Source organism: Callorhinchus milii, unplaced genomic scaffold (assembly GCF_018977255.1).
Source record: "Callorhinchus milii isolate IMCB2004 unplaced genomic scaffold, IMCB_Cmil_1.0 Scaffold36, whole genome shotgun sequence".
Lineage (NCBI taxonomy): Eukaryota > Metazoa > Chordata > Chondrichthyes > Chimaeriformes > Callorhinchidae > Callorhinchus > Callorhinchus milii.
In genome coordinates, this window is record NW_024704777.1 from 108,358 (window position 1) to 124,946 (window position 16,589).

The following is a 16,589-nucleotide window of genomic DNA, read 5'->3' on the forward strand; positions in this document are numbered from 1 at the left end:
TGGGGGTTGTCACTGCGGTACTGATCACTGCGCTTATACTTGGATTCTCTGGCTATAAGAGAGGTAAGTGGCCATTAATGTCACTGAATATAGAATATGATTGTTGGGAAAAAGGGAAGAGCCAGCATTCAATTTGTTCGGGTAGGAAACTACACTTGACAACAAGTGTCTGTGAAGACCTTTTGACTATGGTTAAAAGGGATGGATTAATATTACTAAAATAATTCACAACCAGTGCTGAAGATTGTATAACATTTATTGCATTCTGTATTTACAGGTAAACAGAATAGTTCAAGAGGGGAACGGTGAGATCATTTTCTATTCTAATGCCATTCTCTGTTCTCTCCCCAACATGTCTGTGCTGAGGTTCGCTCCCCATTGGAGCTCTCTAAGCGATAGCCATTTCACGCGCTCTCCCTATCGTGTCATTGCTGCTGTTCGCTATTCCACTGGAGCTCTCTAATCTAATCCCCCTTAATGCGCGTTTCACATTGTGTGTGCTACTTTACAATTCGGCAGGACACGAAAGTGCGGACTCGTCACCGGTGGCATGAAGTCCTGTAGCTCAGTGGTTAGAGCACTCGCTTTGCAAGTGAGAGACCTGAGTTCAATTCCAGGCAGAGGGCGAAACCTTGGGCAAGTTTCCTTACTCCACACAGAGCCTAATAATAATCCCTCCAAAAGAACCAAAAACAATAATTAAATTGGTCATTTTCAATCTACGACTGTTTGTGGGACACTGCTGTGCGCAATTGGCTGCCGCGTTCGCCCACAAATATACAGTCAATTCACTTTACAGTGTGTTCTGTGAAGCGCTTTGGGACGTCCTCCTGACGTGAAAAGCGCTATATCAAATGCAAGGATTATTATTATTATTATTATGAAATCCTCGCACTATAGAGCCGTGTTTCTCTTGTGGAGTGTGTGTGTGTGTGTAAGGCAAGAGTGGGTGAAGGGAGCGGTGTTATGTTGGTGTCATGCCTGCCAGCCAAACGGGTAGGATGGTTGTAACAGGACAGTTAGTGGGAAATTTTGCTGGCCAGTGCTCCCAATGGCCATCTATGTATGTTTAGATTGTTGGACTGCAGCAGTTACCACAATTCACACTCTGAGATCCCCAAGCCTGAATCTCGCAAGCCTTTGCCCAATCCGCATGGTGATTGGCTTGACAAAGATTATGATTCTTACGAACACAGGAATATCGATGCATGGAAGGTGTAACTTAAACTCGTAACCACGGTGATGTGTTTGGACATGTGTTATATCTGGTTGTACCTCCCCCCCCCCCGCACCAACTCCCCGCAACCCCGCGCTCTGCATCTTAAATCGAAATGCCCCTGTGACTACGAAATAATTGCACAGTATCATATTCTCACGCACGCTCCTCCCACCACCCGGCAAAATCTCTCCACCCATACACACTAATAATAATAATAATCCTTGCATTTGATATAGCTCTTTTCACGTCGGGAGGACGTCCCAAAGCGCTTCACAGAACCCACTGTAAAGCGAGTTGACTGTATCTTTGTGGGCGAACTCGGCAGCCAATTGCGCACAGTAATGTCCCACAAACAGTCTTAGATTGAAAATGACCAATTTAGTATTGTTTTTTGTTTTGGAGAGATTATTATTAGGGCTGTGTGTGGAGTAAGGAAACTTGCCCAAGGTTTCGCCCTCTGCCTGGGATTGAACTCAGGTCTCTCGCTTGCAAAGCGAGTGCTCTAAACACTGAGCTACAGGACTCCACACTCCCCCCCCAAACACAAACTCTGCACACGTTCACTCCCAACGACCACACACAGCTTCCTGTCAGCGAACTATCTTAAACGGAAAACTGCTACAAAATTTACTGTATCCAAACCAAGGGAGGGCTCAGCATTTAACTTTGATTCAAACAGGTTTTGAAATCACAGTCTGGCAAACTACCTGATGCTTTAGCAACTATCGCACCAGAGGCATGTGCTGACGAGGAGGCGACCATTCGGCCGCTCCCCCAGACGAGAGTTAATATTCGATGTTTCGCCCTGTGTCAAGCCCTGGTGTGAGCTCTGCAATCCTCCTCAGTAAAAGCAGTGAATTCACCGCGCTCACCTCTCTGTGTTTTTCTCTCAGGAACACACCCTCAGGACGCGGTATCCAAAACAGCAACGTCCCACGTGAGTGACAAGTTTTCTATGTTTGATCCTGGAGGGAATGGAGCTGATCACAAACAGGGCTGGACAGCCTGTGCTCGAGCCCCACATAAACGAACACTTGCTCATCAGCCTCCCACAAACCAGAGGCCAGTGTTCGTTTAGCCTCACTCTTGCTCCATCATCCATATCTCTTCGTCTGTGTGTCTGTCCATAGGTCAGTGTGCGTATGTCTATTTTTTTCCTTGCGTCTGTGTGTGATGTCTACGAGACTGTCCATTTGTTTGTTTCTCTCTCTGCGTTTCTGAATGCGTGTCTGTCTGTCACTCATTTCTCTCAGTTTGAGTCGATTCAAGAGTTCTGTACTTCAGATGAGATGATAAACCAGGGTCCCATCTGCCTCTTCAGTAGCACATTAAAACCCCGCGGCACCATTTAAAAAAAGAGTTCCTCACTCTGGTGACCTCCGCCAAATAAAATCCATCACGCACCAAATGAATGTTGGTGGGGAACTGACGTGTCCAATTGATTTCCATGTTGTGCACACAAAGTAATTTCACTCCAACTTATAGTCAATCCTAATTATTAAAATGTTACACTTTGTATTATTCATTATTTTCATTATCATTGATAAATATGCATTTTACTTATTGATATCCTTCCAAACATAAATAACTAACAGTGCTTTTTATCCAAATGTGATAATAACAATAATCCTTGCATTTGATATTGCGCTTTTCACGTCGGGAGGACGTCCCAAAGCACTTCAGAGAACATAATGTAAATTGAATTGACTGTATATTTGTGGGCAAACGTGGCAGGCAATTGCGCACATCAATGTCCCACAAACAGCCGTAGATTGAAAATTACCAATTTATTATTGTTTTTGGAGGGATTATTATTAGGCTCTGTGTGGAGTAAGGAAACTTGCCCAAGGTTTCGCTCTTCCTGGAATTGAACTCGGATCTCTCGCGTGCAAAGCGAGTGCTCAAACCACTGAGCTACAGGACTCCAGGATTTGATAATATCAAATCTTTGTGGTGTTTGTTTCAGATTCGACGGTGAGAAAGGTTGAATGCACGTTACCTCCAACGGTGAGTATTGTCTGCTTGATATACCCCGTGTTATTCCAGCTGAGGTCCTGTGCCAGCCACGTACAGCAGGGTGTGAGCCAAGCTAATGGCCTGTGTCAGCCCAGCTCAGTTTTGGATCAGTCCAGCTCAGGCCGTGTTCATCAGAGCTCAGGCCCTGTGTCAGCCCAGCTCAAGCCCTCTTTCATGCCTGCTCAACCATATGTCTGAACTACAAGCTCTGTTTCAGCCCAGCGTAGAGCTAGTTTTGCCAAGCTCAGCACTGTTTCAGTCCAGCCCAGCTTTGTATTAGCAAACCACATCCCTGTATCATTCCAGCTCAGTTCTGTTTCAGCCATGCTCAGACCTATGTTAGCCCAGCACTGCCCTATGTCCACACAGCTCAGCCCTGTTTAAGCTGATCTCAGCTTTGTATTAAACCAGGTTAGACACTGTGTCACCCCATCTGAGCTCTATTTCAGACCATTTCAGCCCTGTGTCAGCACTGGTCATCCCCGTGTCAGCGAGACTGGGTCTCGACTGAGCCGGAAGGCGTTTGTGTGTTTGTGTTTGTTTCTGTCTAATTTTGTTTGTTTGTGTTGTGTGAGTGTTTGCGAATGTGTGTGTCTCTCTGTGTGTGTGTTCGATTGTGTGTGGACTTTATGTTTTAGCACCATGTCGCGACTTTGGCAAAATTCAAAAAGAGCAGAGTGATTCTTTCATTGACTTGGCTGACATTGGTCATTATCTTTAGATTTTCATTGAATAATAATCCTAGCAATTGGTATGACTCAGATTACATCAAGGTGAGTCTCAAAGAGTTTCTCAGGACATAATGTATAGTGGAGTCACCGTGCGATCTGGGAGTTTACAGAGCACAGTTTGGCTGATGCATTTGTTTGCAAAGTTCCTACGTTTTATATTAAATATGTATGTCGGGGTGTCTCTGTGTGCCTGTGTATCTGCATATATGTGCGTTAGTGTGTGTTGTTTGTCTGTGTGTGCAAGCTCGTTTGTGTGTGGGCTTTACATTCACACAGCTCATTTCATCTGAAGAGGAACTCCCAAATGCTAGGTGATCGCTAACATTGATTCCTGTTTACTTTGGGGAAATTAATCGAGGAACAATTCACGTCATTCCCCATTCAGGAATTTTAGCATCCGCAGCACGGCTGGGGGAAGAATGAACGGTGGGGGAGATAAAAACTCACGTACACACATTCACAAGCACACACATTCAGATATGCTTACACGCCAACACACAAACACATGCACACAACCTCACACGTTCATACACACACCAACAAGTAAACAATCATACATCTTACAATACAAACACTCACACACATACATTGAAACACACGGACATGCACACACTTACACATACGCACAAAAACCCACAGGAACTGTGGGTTGGGATCTGCCGGGGGAGTGGGGCGGATGGGGATACATTTCCCCTGTCCCTCAACAGACATCCTGATTGTTGCCTGTTTGCAGGACGCTGACAACATCTACACGAATATAACGGTTTCGAACGGCTGTGAAGCTCGTGATGAAGATGATCAAGTCTACGCCAATACGGGCTTCATTCGGAACTGAATGGAAGTCACAAATCGCCTGTCACCCTGACACACAAGCACACACAGAGTGGGAGGGGGAGAGAGAGAACGAGAGGGAGTATCAAGTAGACAGGGAGCGAGAGAATTAAAGAGAGTGAGGGTGATCGAGAACAGACATTGAGCGAAGTGTCGTGCAGCTTAGTCACCGATATCACGTTGCACTATGAGAAACAACTCTCCGCCAAACCTACCACCGCGAACTCCCGACCCGGCTGTTCCCTTTGCCCAGCAAACACTGACTTGTTTCATGCCCCACCCCCCCCCCCCCCCACACCACCCCCCGCATCCCATCTGACTCATCATCATCGATTTGCCCCCACTGTCTGGAGCTCCTTTGCTGGAATTGCCCTGATTTCCGCCTCGCCTCGTTCTAGGTCACCTCAAGATTAAGCTGAAATAAAACCAGAAGTCACTGGGAATATTCCGCAGGTCAGGCAGGATCCGTGGAGAGAGGAAAGGGAGTTAATGTTTCAGCTCGATGACCTTTTATCAGACCTAACTAAATAATCTAATTGTTTGACTGTTCTTTCAGTCAAATCTTCCCCTCCTCACCCCTCCTACGTCATCTTCGATGCCGTGCTCAGTCGGCAGTGTCGACGGCTTCAAGACATCTTTGAGATGTGAAAAAGTCTCTGTGTAAATGTTGCGTTTCTGGAATGTTAACACAAACCTATTGCTTATGCGAGATTTCTCAAACAGGGAAATCCGGCCCTCATCTGCCAGAAATTTGAGGCTACCCCCGTGGATTAAAATCTAACTTGACTTCGATTAGAAATGCTTATGTTTTTCTGCTGACCCGTGGAGTGACAATCTTGATTGTAAATTAGTTGTTTGATCGGGTGAAGGCTGTTTGCCGTATCCCATTCAGTATTGGAAAAATCTGTATAAACCCATCACAATCATCTGAATCCTATATCTAAGTGTGATGTGTGTTACGGAGCAGTAGGTATGCGTTTACATACAATGTTGTGGGAAAATAATTACTTTGATCAGAAGTAAGAAGATGTTGATCACAGTTGCAACTCTGTCAGATGTTGATGTAACGGCCTGTGCTGTTTAATCGGAATCGGCTGATGAGAACCTTACCCAAGCGATTCTCACATCAAAGCCACGATATTGATCCGATTAACCCAATGCATTGAATTTTAATTATTCGTCGTAAAGTTTCCTTTGATTACTATCCCGTCGTTCGCATTATTTCATTTGATGAAATGCTTAATTTTGTTTATGTATATACTTGTTAATCTTTTATTAAATTTTACTCTTCAGAAGGAAATTTGTGGAAGTTCCTGCTTCCAGTGTCAAAAATTAAATGCCGTTTGCATTTCGTGGATCCCAGTGTTTAAACCAGCCTGTAAAAGTCTCATAGGGTAATCAAAGAAACAAGTCATAAATCAGAAATAAGGTGATCTAGCCTTCGTATACGTTCGCTTCTATTTCTGAGTAATTCTTTTCTGAGAGACTACACAGACATAGGCAGGATGAGTCTAAATGTTTCCTTCTCTGCTGTACAATTCTATGATTCTGTTACCAGTTCGGCACCGAGGAGACCCAGTTATTCTACCACCAAGAAGGATAAACGTGGGTTGGGTAATCCGGATTGCGTAAGTTTGAGGGAAATTTGCTTAAGTTATGCACTCAATAACGTCATCTGCAAATTGTCATGGTGAGATTCCAGCCGTACCCTATCAGCACAGTAACCAAGACAGCACCGTTTTGCCATCTTATACCTTATATTGTTTGCAATTGGTTAGCCTGGATGCATTCTTCCAGTAATAGAGGGAACATTGCATTCCAATAAATAGATATTCCCTGATCAGTTGCAAGGAACTAACAGGGTTTAGTCTGGATACTTAAATGAATACCTATACATGTTGTTAACAAGATACACTACTAAAACTCTATCTTAACATGATACACTTAATTCTAAGTAATCTCTAACTGTTTTGTATGTATACTGTTTGCGCGTTTTCTTAAGTAGGAGAGGTATTGCCGAGCAGGGATGAAATCGTGGCGAAGTTGTAAGGCAGGTACCAAAGCTAAACACTCTCTCCAGTGTGCTGCTGTTTACACAAGGCTCTGGCTTGCTTTTGGCTGAAAAGATATCTGGCTTGTTTAAACGTTTAAACGTCTCTCGTTCTTCTCTTTACGGTCCACTCCAGCGATAGCTGGACTTGTCCTCTTTTGCTCAAAGACGATCGTCTTCTTCTCCGTAGATGTCCGTCCCCTTCCTCTCCTCAGAGGCTCAAAATCTTCTAAGTTTTGGCCACCTTTCTTATACACATTTTCGCCAGCCATCTTTATTCGATCTCTTTGATTCTCATTAATTCTTTCCTAATCTCTGCATTTTTACCATGCATTATTTCCCTATCTTCAAGTTGTTGCTCTTTATACGGGAAGTGTATCCTCGGCAAATGAACAGTACGTCTCCTATTCCAACTTATCTAGCCTGGCCAAACCACCTGACTCAATATCCCTAAAGTTTCATTCCTTCTTTCTAACTCTGCCCATGTGACCTGCTCATTTTAAACTTTTTCTCAGTTTAAATTGCTGGTGATACTCCCATTCATTCTCCTGTTCCAATTTTCCCTTATTCCTAACTTTCCTCACACTACTTAACCTGCCCTTGTAAGCACAAATGGGCTCCCATCCAGCCTCCAGTTCCAGCTATCCTTATCTTCCCTGGTCATGGTCCGCATTCAAGTGTACTCCTGCCGAGCTCGGTGTCTCTTTACTAGGAGTGTGTGTGTGTGTGCCACATGGCAGTTTTCATTTATTTGATTCATTATACTTAATTCACCTCACATAATCATTACTGATCACATTTTATACTATAATCCCCACTAATTACATGACATAGTTATAATCTAATCAATTGTGGTGTAATATTTACGCAGACGGCTAAAACAACGATATGTCATTCGATAATTTCGCACATAAAGTAAACTGTGTATTCTGTGAAATGCTTTGAGCCGTCTCGAAGATGTTGTAAGGTTTTATATCGAATGGAAGGATAACAACAGCGAGAAAATGTTAACATTTGTATAACGACTTTCGCGACGGGAGGACATCCCATGTCGCTGCAGAGGATAGAGAATTTCAGACCCGAACTGGGGTCAGCGGGAAGTAGGGAGGTGAGTGGAAGAGGGATGGCCGATGGTATGGTCGAAGAGGGAGCTCTTCAGGCGGGACTTGAAGGAGGCTAAGGAGGGGGCGAGGCGGCGTGACTGGGGGATGGAACTCCAGTGGTTTGGGACAAAGTGGCTGAAGGCTTTCCCGCCAATTGTGGGGCGAGTGAGTCGGGGGACGTGAAGCAGCCACAGCCGGCTGAGTGGAGGGATCGGGCGGATTGGTACGGAGTTAGGAGGTCGCAGAGGTAGGGTGGGGCAAGGCCATGGATGGCTTTGAAGAACAGGATCCTGAACTGGATCCTCTGAAAGATAGAGATCCAATGGAATCGGGCGAGGGTAGCAAAAATGGTGTCACGGGGTTTGGTGCGGGAGAAGAAACGGGATGCAGTGTTTTGAATTACTACGTATCCTGCGAAGTGTGCAATGGAAACAAAATTAAATGTTCCAGCAAAATGCCCAGAAATTTGGCACTGAGGCAGATTATAAAAAGAAACAATTATGACGTGGTTCATGACATTACTTTCAGTGAGAGGAAAGAATTGAAGAAGGATATATATCTTCTCGGTAAGGAACGCCACTGGATGGGTTTGATTGACTAACCTTCTGGTTAACAGTCGAACGAGCTAACCCATTGCACGAGAGAAACGTTTGTCCACAACCTTCTGCCACGGAAAAATACATTTTGGTATTGACCTAATTGCTGTCAAAGCCAAGCACTGGATTGAGAAGAAATAAAAACACCTGTAAGTGACAGATTACAGGGTGAAATATGAATGCATATGGATGGAAAAATGAACACTGTGTGATGTGTGACTGTTTGCTCAGCAGGCTTCTCGTTCTGACACAAGTGGCTTTTAGTCGAAGGACAAATTACTTGAAAACTTAACTTGGATCAACTCAGCAACTTCAGTTTTGAGAACAGTTTGAAATATATTTAGAAACATAAGTTACTTAACCTTAGATAACCATCAGTTTTACTAACTTTCAATTTCAAAGAACATCCCTGTCTCAAGCCACCTGACAGGATACATTATAAAGTGGACGAATTATGTGTATTTTGGGTGCAAACACGACAGGCTAATTGCCCACAAAGAGCGATATAGTAAATCACCAATTTTGTTTAGTGGATTATTAGACAGGACATGGGAAAAATTCCCTGCTTTTTAAATAAAGCTTCCGAAACTGTACCGTTTCCTTGTCCACAAATTATTCAACTTTTGTAAAAGTAATACCGATTCGTGTACGCGTATTTGATTTGACAAATTATTTGACAGGTATTTGAGATAAACATGAACACATTTGAAATTGCTTAGTGGGTTATACCTTTAATCCGTAAACAACAACAAATTACATTTGTATAGCACCATCAGTTCACGTTGGACATTTAGGGATCCACACCCGAACTTGGTTGGGTTCAAGGGATTTGTAGGTAAAGGAGTGTAACGGTAGGAGAGTGACCGAAGGCAGGGTCGAAGATGAGCGTCTTGAGACGGGTCTTGAAAGATTGGGGTGATAGGGTCATTCACAACAATAATCCACATAGTGCTTCAGTTAAAACGTCTGAAAATATTTTCCGGCATTAAAGCCGCTGAATCACCGACATCAGCTCCAACAATTTCTGGTGTTATTCCGAAAATAAAATTATTTTGTGAAAAATCACCTGTTGCGTCGACGGTCTTATCACACTTGAGAGGAAATGCTGAGAGCAAAGTGTTTCTGGAGCAATTCAGTGTCCGGGAGATTATGCCTCTGCCTCGAAGGTATGTTGCGGCAGCAAATTTATTGAATTACTTGCATAACCTAAACCTAGGTTGTGCATAAAGTAACGCGAAGTATGTCAGTCACAAGGTTGCACAGCGAGTATCGGTAATCAGAGCTTCCTGTGACTCACTCAGCAAGTCAGGCCGGTTAGCTCAGTTGGTTAGAGCGTGGTGCTAATAACGCCAAGGTCGCGGGTTCGATCCCCGTACGGGCCATGATTTTAGTTACTGTCCATTATGTTACATTAGCATCGGCGGTGCTGCCAATAATAATAACAATCATTGCATTTGATATAGCGCTGATCACGTCTTCAACATGTCTCAAAGTTCTTCACAGTATATGGTATCAAGCAAGTTGTATAGTTAGTGTCTGTTTGGTGGGCGAAAAGCAGCAGACAATTGCACGCAGTAGTCCAGCACAAACAATCGTGGATTGAAGTGATCAGCTCCACACTTTTAGTTTTTTCACTATTATTATTATTATTATTGAAGGGATTATATCCCCAGAAAAGCGATTCGACAACTAACTGTGAACCGGGATATTATTTCCTGCTAGGTAAACAAAGGTAAATAACTAATTGAAAACCTTACCGCTGTGAAGCTCATCTGAAATACGAAATGTGAATAAGAACTGTTAATTAAAGAAAATCATTTCATAACCCAAAACAATCATTGGGGCAAAACCCCGTTCCAATTCGCCGCCTCATCTGAATTGGAGCACTTTTAAATAAAGATACCATCGAAATGTAAATCAAAACCACTGTTAAAATATACTTCAATACTTCACGAAAACACTGATCTACCCATTCGAGGCTACTGTTTTTCTTGCTTGTTCTCATTTGAGCATGAACATCGCAACGTAACAATAATAGTACACGGAATATATGATTAAACATAACAAGTATATTCAATTTGAAAACAATTTCATCCCTAACACATCGATGAACTTCGCTGCTTTCCTCTGTCTGTAACGCTGTGTTCAGCCTCGCTGCTCTCGACTCTCTCTAACACTGGGATAAGCTTCGCTGCGCTCCTCTATCTCTAACACTGGTTTCAGCCTCGCTGCTCTCGTCTGTCTCGAACACTGGGTTGAGCTTCGCTGCTCTCCTCTGTCTATAACACTGTGGTGAGTAGCACTGGTCTCCTCTGCTTCTCCCACTTTTCAGCTTTGCTCACACATATGTACAGCGCCACGCTTAGCACTGGGGGCACATTGCAGGATCTCAAACAGACATCCACAGCGGGATCCGGAGCACTTGAGACAATGCAGCCTCACACAAACGTACCCTCAGCGCCACCCTCAGAACTGGCGGCACATTACAGCCTCGCGCAAACACACACGTACACAGGCACACGCACACACACAGACACAAACATTACATACATCAGTATCTTGAACACTGGGGAACATTGGAGGCACTCTCTCTTTTTCTCCCCCTCTCTCTCTCTGTCTCTGTAACACAAACGCGCACACACACAAGGCTACCATCAGCTCTACGGACAGAAAACACGCTCTTTCACACACAGCGCCACCCTCAGCACTGGGACACAAAACCAGTGAGACGCACCAAACATTTTGCAAGTTAAGTTGCCGTGATACGGACTGATTATATTCCGTTGTGCTCAGCTGTATGCCATGTTGGAACAAGACTATCCAAACCAAACGCTGATTGTTCGATGAAAATAGCATAAGCGTGGAAATTCCCATTTATTGAAAGGGAATTCAAACGATCTCCCTGGAAAAGTGTACACTGATTAACCAATTTTAGATAATAAAGGGGTAAATTGGCAAGACTGTGCTTTGAGTTCCTGCTGGATCATATCCACCTAAATCCTCAGAGTTGGCTCTTGATAGAATTCCCAGTGTTTATGCATTCCAGGTAACCAATTCAAGATTAGAATCCTTGGAGGTAGGAAACGTGAGCCTTGTTGCTGCTGAAGTTCAAACAAAATCACAGAAACATATAATTTTGCGTCAAATAGGGAGTCAACTCAGCTCATCTTGCAAGTGCCTGTGCTGGCTTTCTAAAATAGAGCCAATTAACTCTCAATAGTAGAGTTTTACGAAGAGGTGTTACGCCAGATGCTCTATCCATGTAATGTTCGGGGGAGCACGGCAGCCGTAGCGGTTCCTGAAGCGTCTATTTGCACAACAAACTCGTCAGGACTTTGCAATACTGCTCAAAGTGGGGCATAAAAAAATCTCTGAAACCCATTAGACTCGTTCCAATTATATCTGATTTACAGCTGCTTTCTGTGTCAGATCGGTTAGCGGGTGGGGGGGGGTCTTCCACCTTATAAATATGGGAAATAAACCTGCTATCCCCAAGAAAAAAAGCCCCTGAAAAAAGGCCTGTGATTTTGTAGAGGGAACGGACATTGTAAAAAAAAACACCCAGTTTGCTTAAGTTTTCAGTTGCCCAATCCCGAGGAACATTGTCTAAGTAATTGGTTTTGTATTTCCCGAGTGCGGACTTGCTGGGTTTCATTAACATGTGAGCGGCCTTCAGGGAATCCAAATTGATGTGATCAAGGGAGCAGTTGGTTGTCTTCATACTGGAGACGATAAATGTGAGAAAAAGGCGGTATATTGGCTCAAAGGTGTGGGTGGAATGATGGGTAGCGACAGAAGTGTGAGAGGCAAGTAGGGAGGGGATGCCAGTGAGCAGTGTCTCCGGTGGTACGGCTGAGAATTATCACTGCTGCCACGAGTGACTGTCAGAGCTGGAAATAATGAGGATGGTCTGGAACGCTAACAGTAACAGGTATGGAATAAGGAAACAACAGCTCTCGTCTCCCTCTCCCCCTCAACCCGAGTCTCTGAGACACCAACCTGTGTGAAAGACACAGTGTAAATGCAAGTTGTTGTTTTCTGCGGCTGTTTTTCTGTCTGGCACTAACACCATGGTGACCAGCTCAGCATTAACAGCATGCTGACCAACTCAGCACTATCACCATGCTGACCAACTCAAGACGAGCACCATGGTGACCAACTCAGCACGAGCACCATGGTGACCAGCTCAGCGATAACACCATGGTGACCAGCTCAGCACTAGCACTATGGTGACGAGCTGAGCTTTATTTGGTTCGTGACACTGGGTTGAAGTATGAACTGATACAAATTTCCTCAAAATTCGTAAAATTTAATAACATATTTGGAAGCTTCCACATAATCAAACTGATGCATTTCATCAAATCTCATCAATGGATGTTAAGGGTTAGCAATGTTCAATGGAATGGGATCATCGACAATATTGTGGCTTTGATGTATGAATCGCTTACTTTACGATTCCGTCAGGGGATTTTGAATAAACAGCACAGGCCGTTACACCAACAACTGAGAAGGCTGCCATTGTGCTCAACATATCCTTACTTCTGAACACTCTATCTCTTCAAGAGAAACATTCGGTCATTTCCCCACAACTTTTTATCAAAAGTTACACCTATTGTCCCGTAATATACACAACAAGTTAACAAACAAGTAAGGTGATTGTGCTCAGGATGATACGAACATTCAAATACGCAGTAATATGATGAACAACCTTCAGGTGCTGAAATAGCAAATTTAAAATGAAGATTGTCATTCCACAGGTCAGCGGAAAACATAAGCATTCTTAAAAAAACTAACATCATAGGTTAAGCTGGGGGTATCCAAGATTTTGCTTGTGGCTGACCTGATTCCGTATTTGAGAAATGTCACATAAGCAATAGTTTTCCCCTTCAAAATATCATATCACGTCGGAAGCAGGTGCTGAAACGCTCGACAGTGACAGCTCGACAAATGAGCTGAAGGCGGTGGGATGGAGAGGGGAAATGATGACTGAAAGCGCCGTCGAAGAGTTAGGTATGACCAGAAATCGACCAGAAAGTTTATCGACCAGAAATCTTAACACAGTTTACTCAAGCTGTACATTTTCTGGCTGACCTGCTGTGTGTTCCCAGGGAATTCTGATTTCATTTAATTTTGACATTGAGGTGCATAGAACGAGGTGAGAACCAGCTGAAGTGACTCCAGCAAAGGAGTTCCAGACAACGAGGGAGAATATTTCGACAAGTGGGCGATGGGGGTGTGTGGGATCTTTGGTGGGTTGGGTGGGTGGAGTGGGAGGGTTGGGGTCGAAATAAGCAAGCTGCGCTTTGTTGGTGATGTGTACGGACGAGTCGGTAGATCGCAGAGCTTTCATTGGGAGAGAGGGATGATGGACTTAGAGTAGATTCTCACAGGGGAAAGAGGGAGCTCTGTGAGCTGTGTGTCCTCAGCGCCAACGGCCCCCACTTTTCCCGCTCCCCGCGCCCCTCCTCCCCACCACAGTGGCCGAAGGAATGTCCGATCGTCTGTCCTGACTGATAGCGAACCATTCAATACTGTCCTCAGTTCACCTTTCTCTCAATCTGCTCTTTCTGTCAGGCCCTATCTCTCTCTCTCACTCTCTCTCATTGCTTTTCGTTTTGCCTGTCCCTGTACCTGATGCACACTCTCTCTCAACGAATCTCTATCCCTCTCTCTTTGAGATTGATTTGTGATGTGAGAGGGCTATTGAGGTCAGATTGAAGCTGCTTTGACCACAGGTGACGATGGGGAGATGTAGCGAGGCGAGAGAGCAATGCCCTATATTCTGACTGTTGCGTACACTGGAGCATTGTCCTCAATGGCGTCACCGCGATTCTCACTCCTGCTTCCGAATGCCAAGTTGGCGTTGGTGATGTCAGCGTCCTGCAAACAGGCAAATAATCATCAGGTTTGCTGAGGATCATGGAGAATCAACCCCCCAATTCTGGCAATGGGCACCGGGTGACTTTGAAAGCCACAATTCCTCTAAGTTTATGTGTGTGTATCTTTGTCTCCCCAACGCCCCCGTTAGACTTCAACCCACAGCTCTAGGCTGTGTGTGTGAATGCGCGTGTGTCTCTCCCACACACCCAGGAATTGTAGTATGTGCGTGTGGGTTTCCATTCCCTACACATGGTTGCTGTGGGTTTTAACATTCCTGAAGGTGGAAACGAATGAATTGATCCCCGATAAATCCAGACTGAGTAAATAATAACCTATAATAATGATAATAACTTTGCATGTGGCAATTACTCCTAACGTGAAATACGCTGTACAAATGCAAAGATTACACACCCACACACAGGTACGCACACATAAAAGCAAACACATAAAAATACACACAGACAGACAGACACCCAAATACACATTTGCACACATAATCCACACATCCAGACACACACAAGCACACCCACAGCATCCAACGCCCCCACAATGGAGATCGCAAACCACAGATCAAATATGTACGTACTTTGTGTATCTATGTCTCCCACCTCCCCCATGGGTGCTGTGGATGCTAAATTCCTCAAGGTGTACACAAGTGAACTAAGGCCCGATAAATCCTTCGGTAAGTAAATTGAAACCATTGATACTGATAACAGCCTTGCACATGAGATTTGCAACTGACATGAAAGACACTGTCGAAATGTAAAACATTCTCTCACATAACACAAACAGACACGCACATCCACCCATATATATACCCACACACACAGTAACACACAGTCACACACACACACACTTACAGATCGAGCGACGAAACATATGCCCATCCACAAACACAGGTACACACACACACTTTCACACACTTGCGCATGTACACACAGACGCCAACACACAAAGAGACAGACAGACAAGCAGGCAGACAGAACGAGAGACGGGGGACCGACACACAAACAGGACGACAGGCATATATACATATAAACACACAGAGGTAGACAGACACAAAAATATGCACATACAAACGCAACTCACAACCCACCTCCCGGACCGCAAACACTCAATCGCACGAACACAAACACACACACGCCTACTTAGACACACAGTAAATTCTTTTCCTGTCGTCATAACATTCTTTAAGATATTTACTGTAAACTTTAGGAAATTTACAACAGAACACAACAGCCAAATTGTGCACAGCAACATCCTACAAACATACATTCATCCTTCTTCATAGTAAGTCTTGTGAAGCCCTTTGAAAAACCCTCCTCATGTAACTGAAACCCAACTAAATGCAACGATTATTATGATTGTTAATTGAGCCACCAATATCGGCCAGGAAAATGGGAGAATCTCCCTTTTCGTTTCGAGAAATGTCTAAGTCATATGTACAAACTTTGGGCTTAGGCAAGAGTGCTGTCAACTGAGGCTAGCTGAAGTGTATACCAGCATTGTGTCAGGACAACAGTGGTCCTCGCGTCAAGGGTGAAGGAAAAGAGGTAGAGTTGGGGTGTCATCCGCGCACTTGTGGAAGTTCATCCAATGTCTGAGGATGATATCACCAAAAGGGAAATTATTGGTGTTGAAGAGGAGGAGACCAAGGGCAGAAACGTGAGGAATACTTAACGAGTAATGGCGCCTCAGCCAGGCCTAGACGAGGCTTGATTTTTGCTGGGCCAGATTTACAAAATGCTCAGCTTGCCTAAGCCAATTTGACACAGGACCTGAACTAGGCAGACAAAGGGCATGAGCTCCTATCAGCTCTACTGACACAGGGACAGAGCTGTATTGACATGGGGACTGAGCTGGGTTGACTAGGGTCCTGAGCTGGGCTGACACAGATCCTGAACTGGTCTGATACATCGCTTGAGCTGGGCTGACACAGAGCCTGAATTGGGACGACACAGGGCCTGAGCTGGGCTGACACAGGGCCTTAGCTGGGCTGACACAGGGCCTTAGCTGGGCTGACAAAGGGCCTGAGCTGGGCTGACACAGGGTCTGATCTGGGCTGACACAGGGTCTGATCTGGGCTGACACAGGGCCTGAGCTGGGCTAACACAGGGCCTGAGCTGGGCTGACACAGAGCCTGAGCTGGGCTGACACAGGGCC

General features: G+C 44.6%; 1 non-coding gene across 1 annotated transcript; it reads left to right on the forward strand.

Annotated features, from left to right (window-relative positions):
- The first annotated feature begins 9,854 nt into the window (after window positions 1–9,854).
- Window positions 9,855–9,928, forward strand: trnai-aau. Its single transcript has one exon. It is a non-coding gene; the product is annotated as a tRNA-Ile (tRNA).
- Window positions 9,929–16,589: the final 6,661 nt, after the last annotated feature.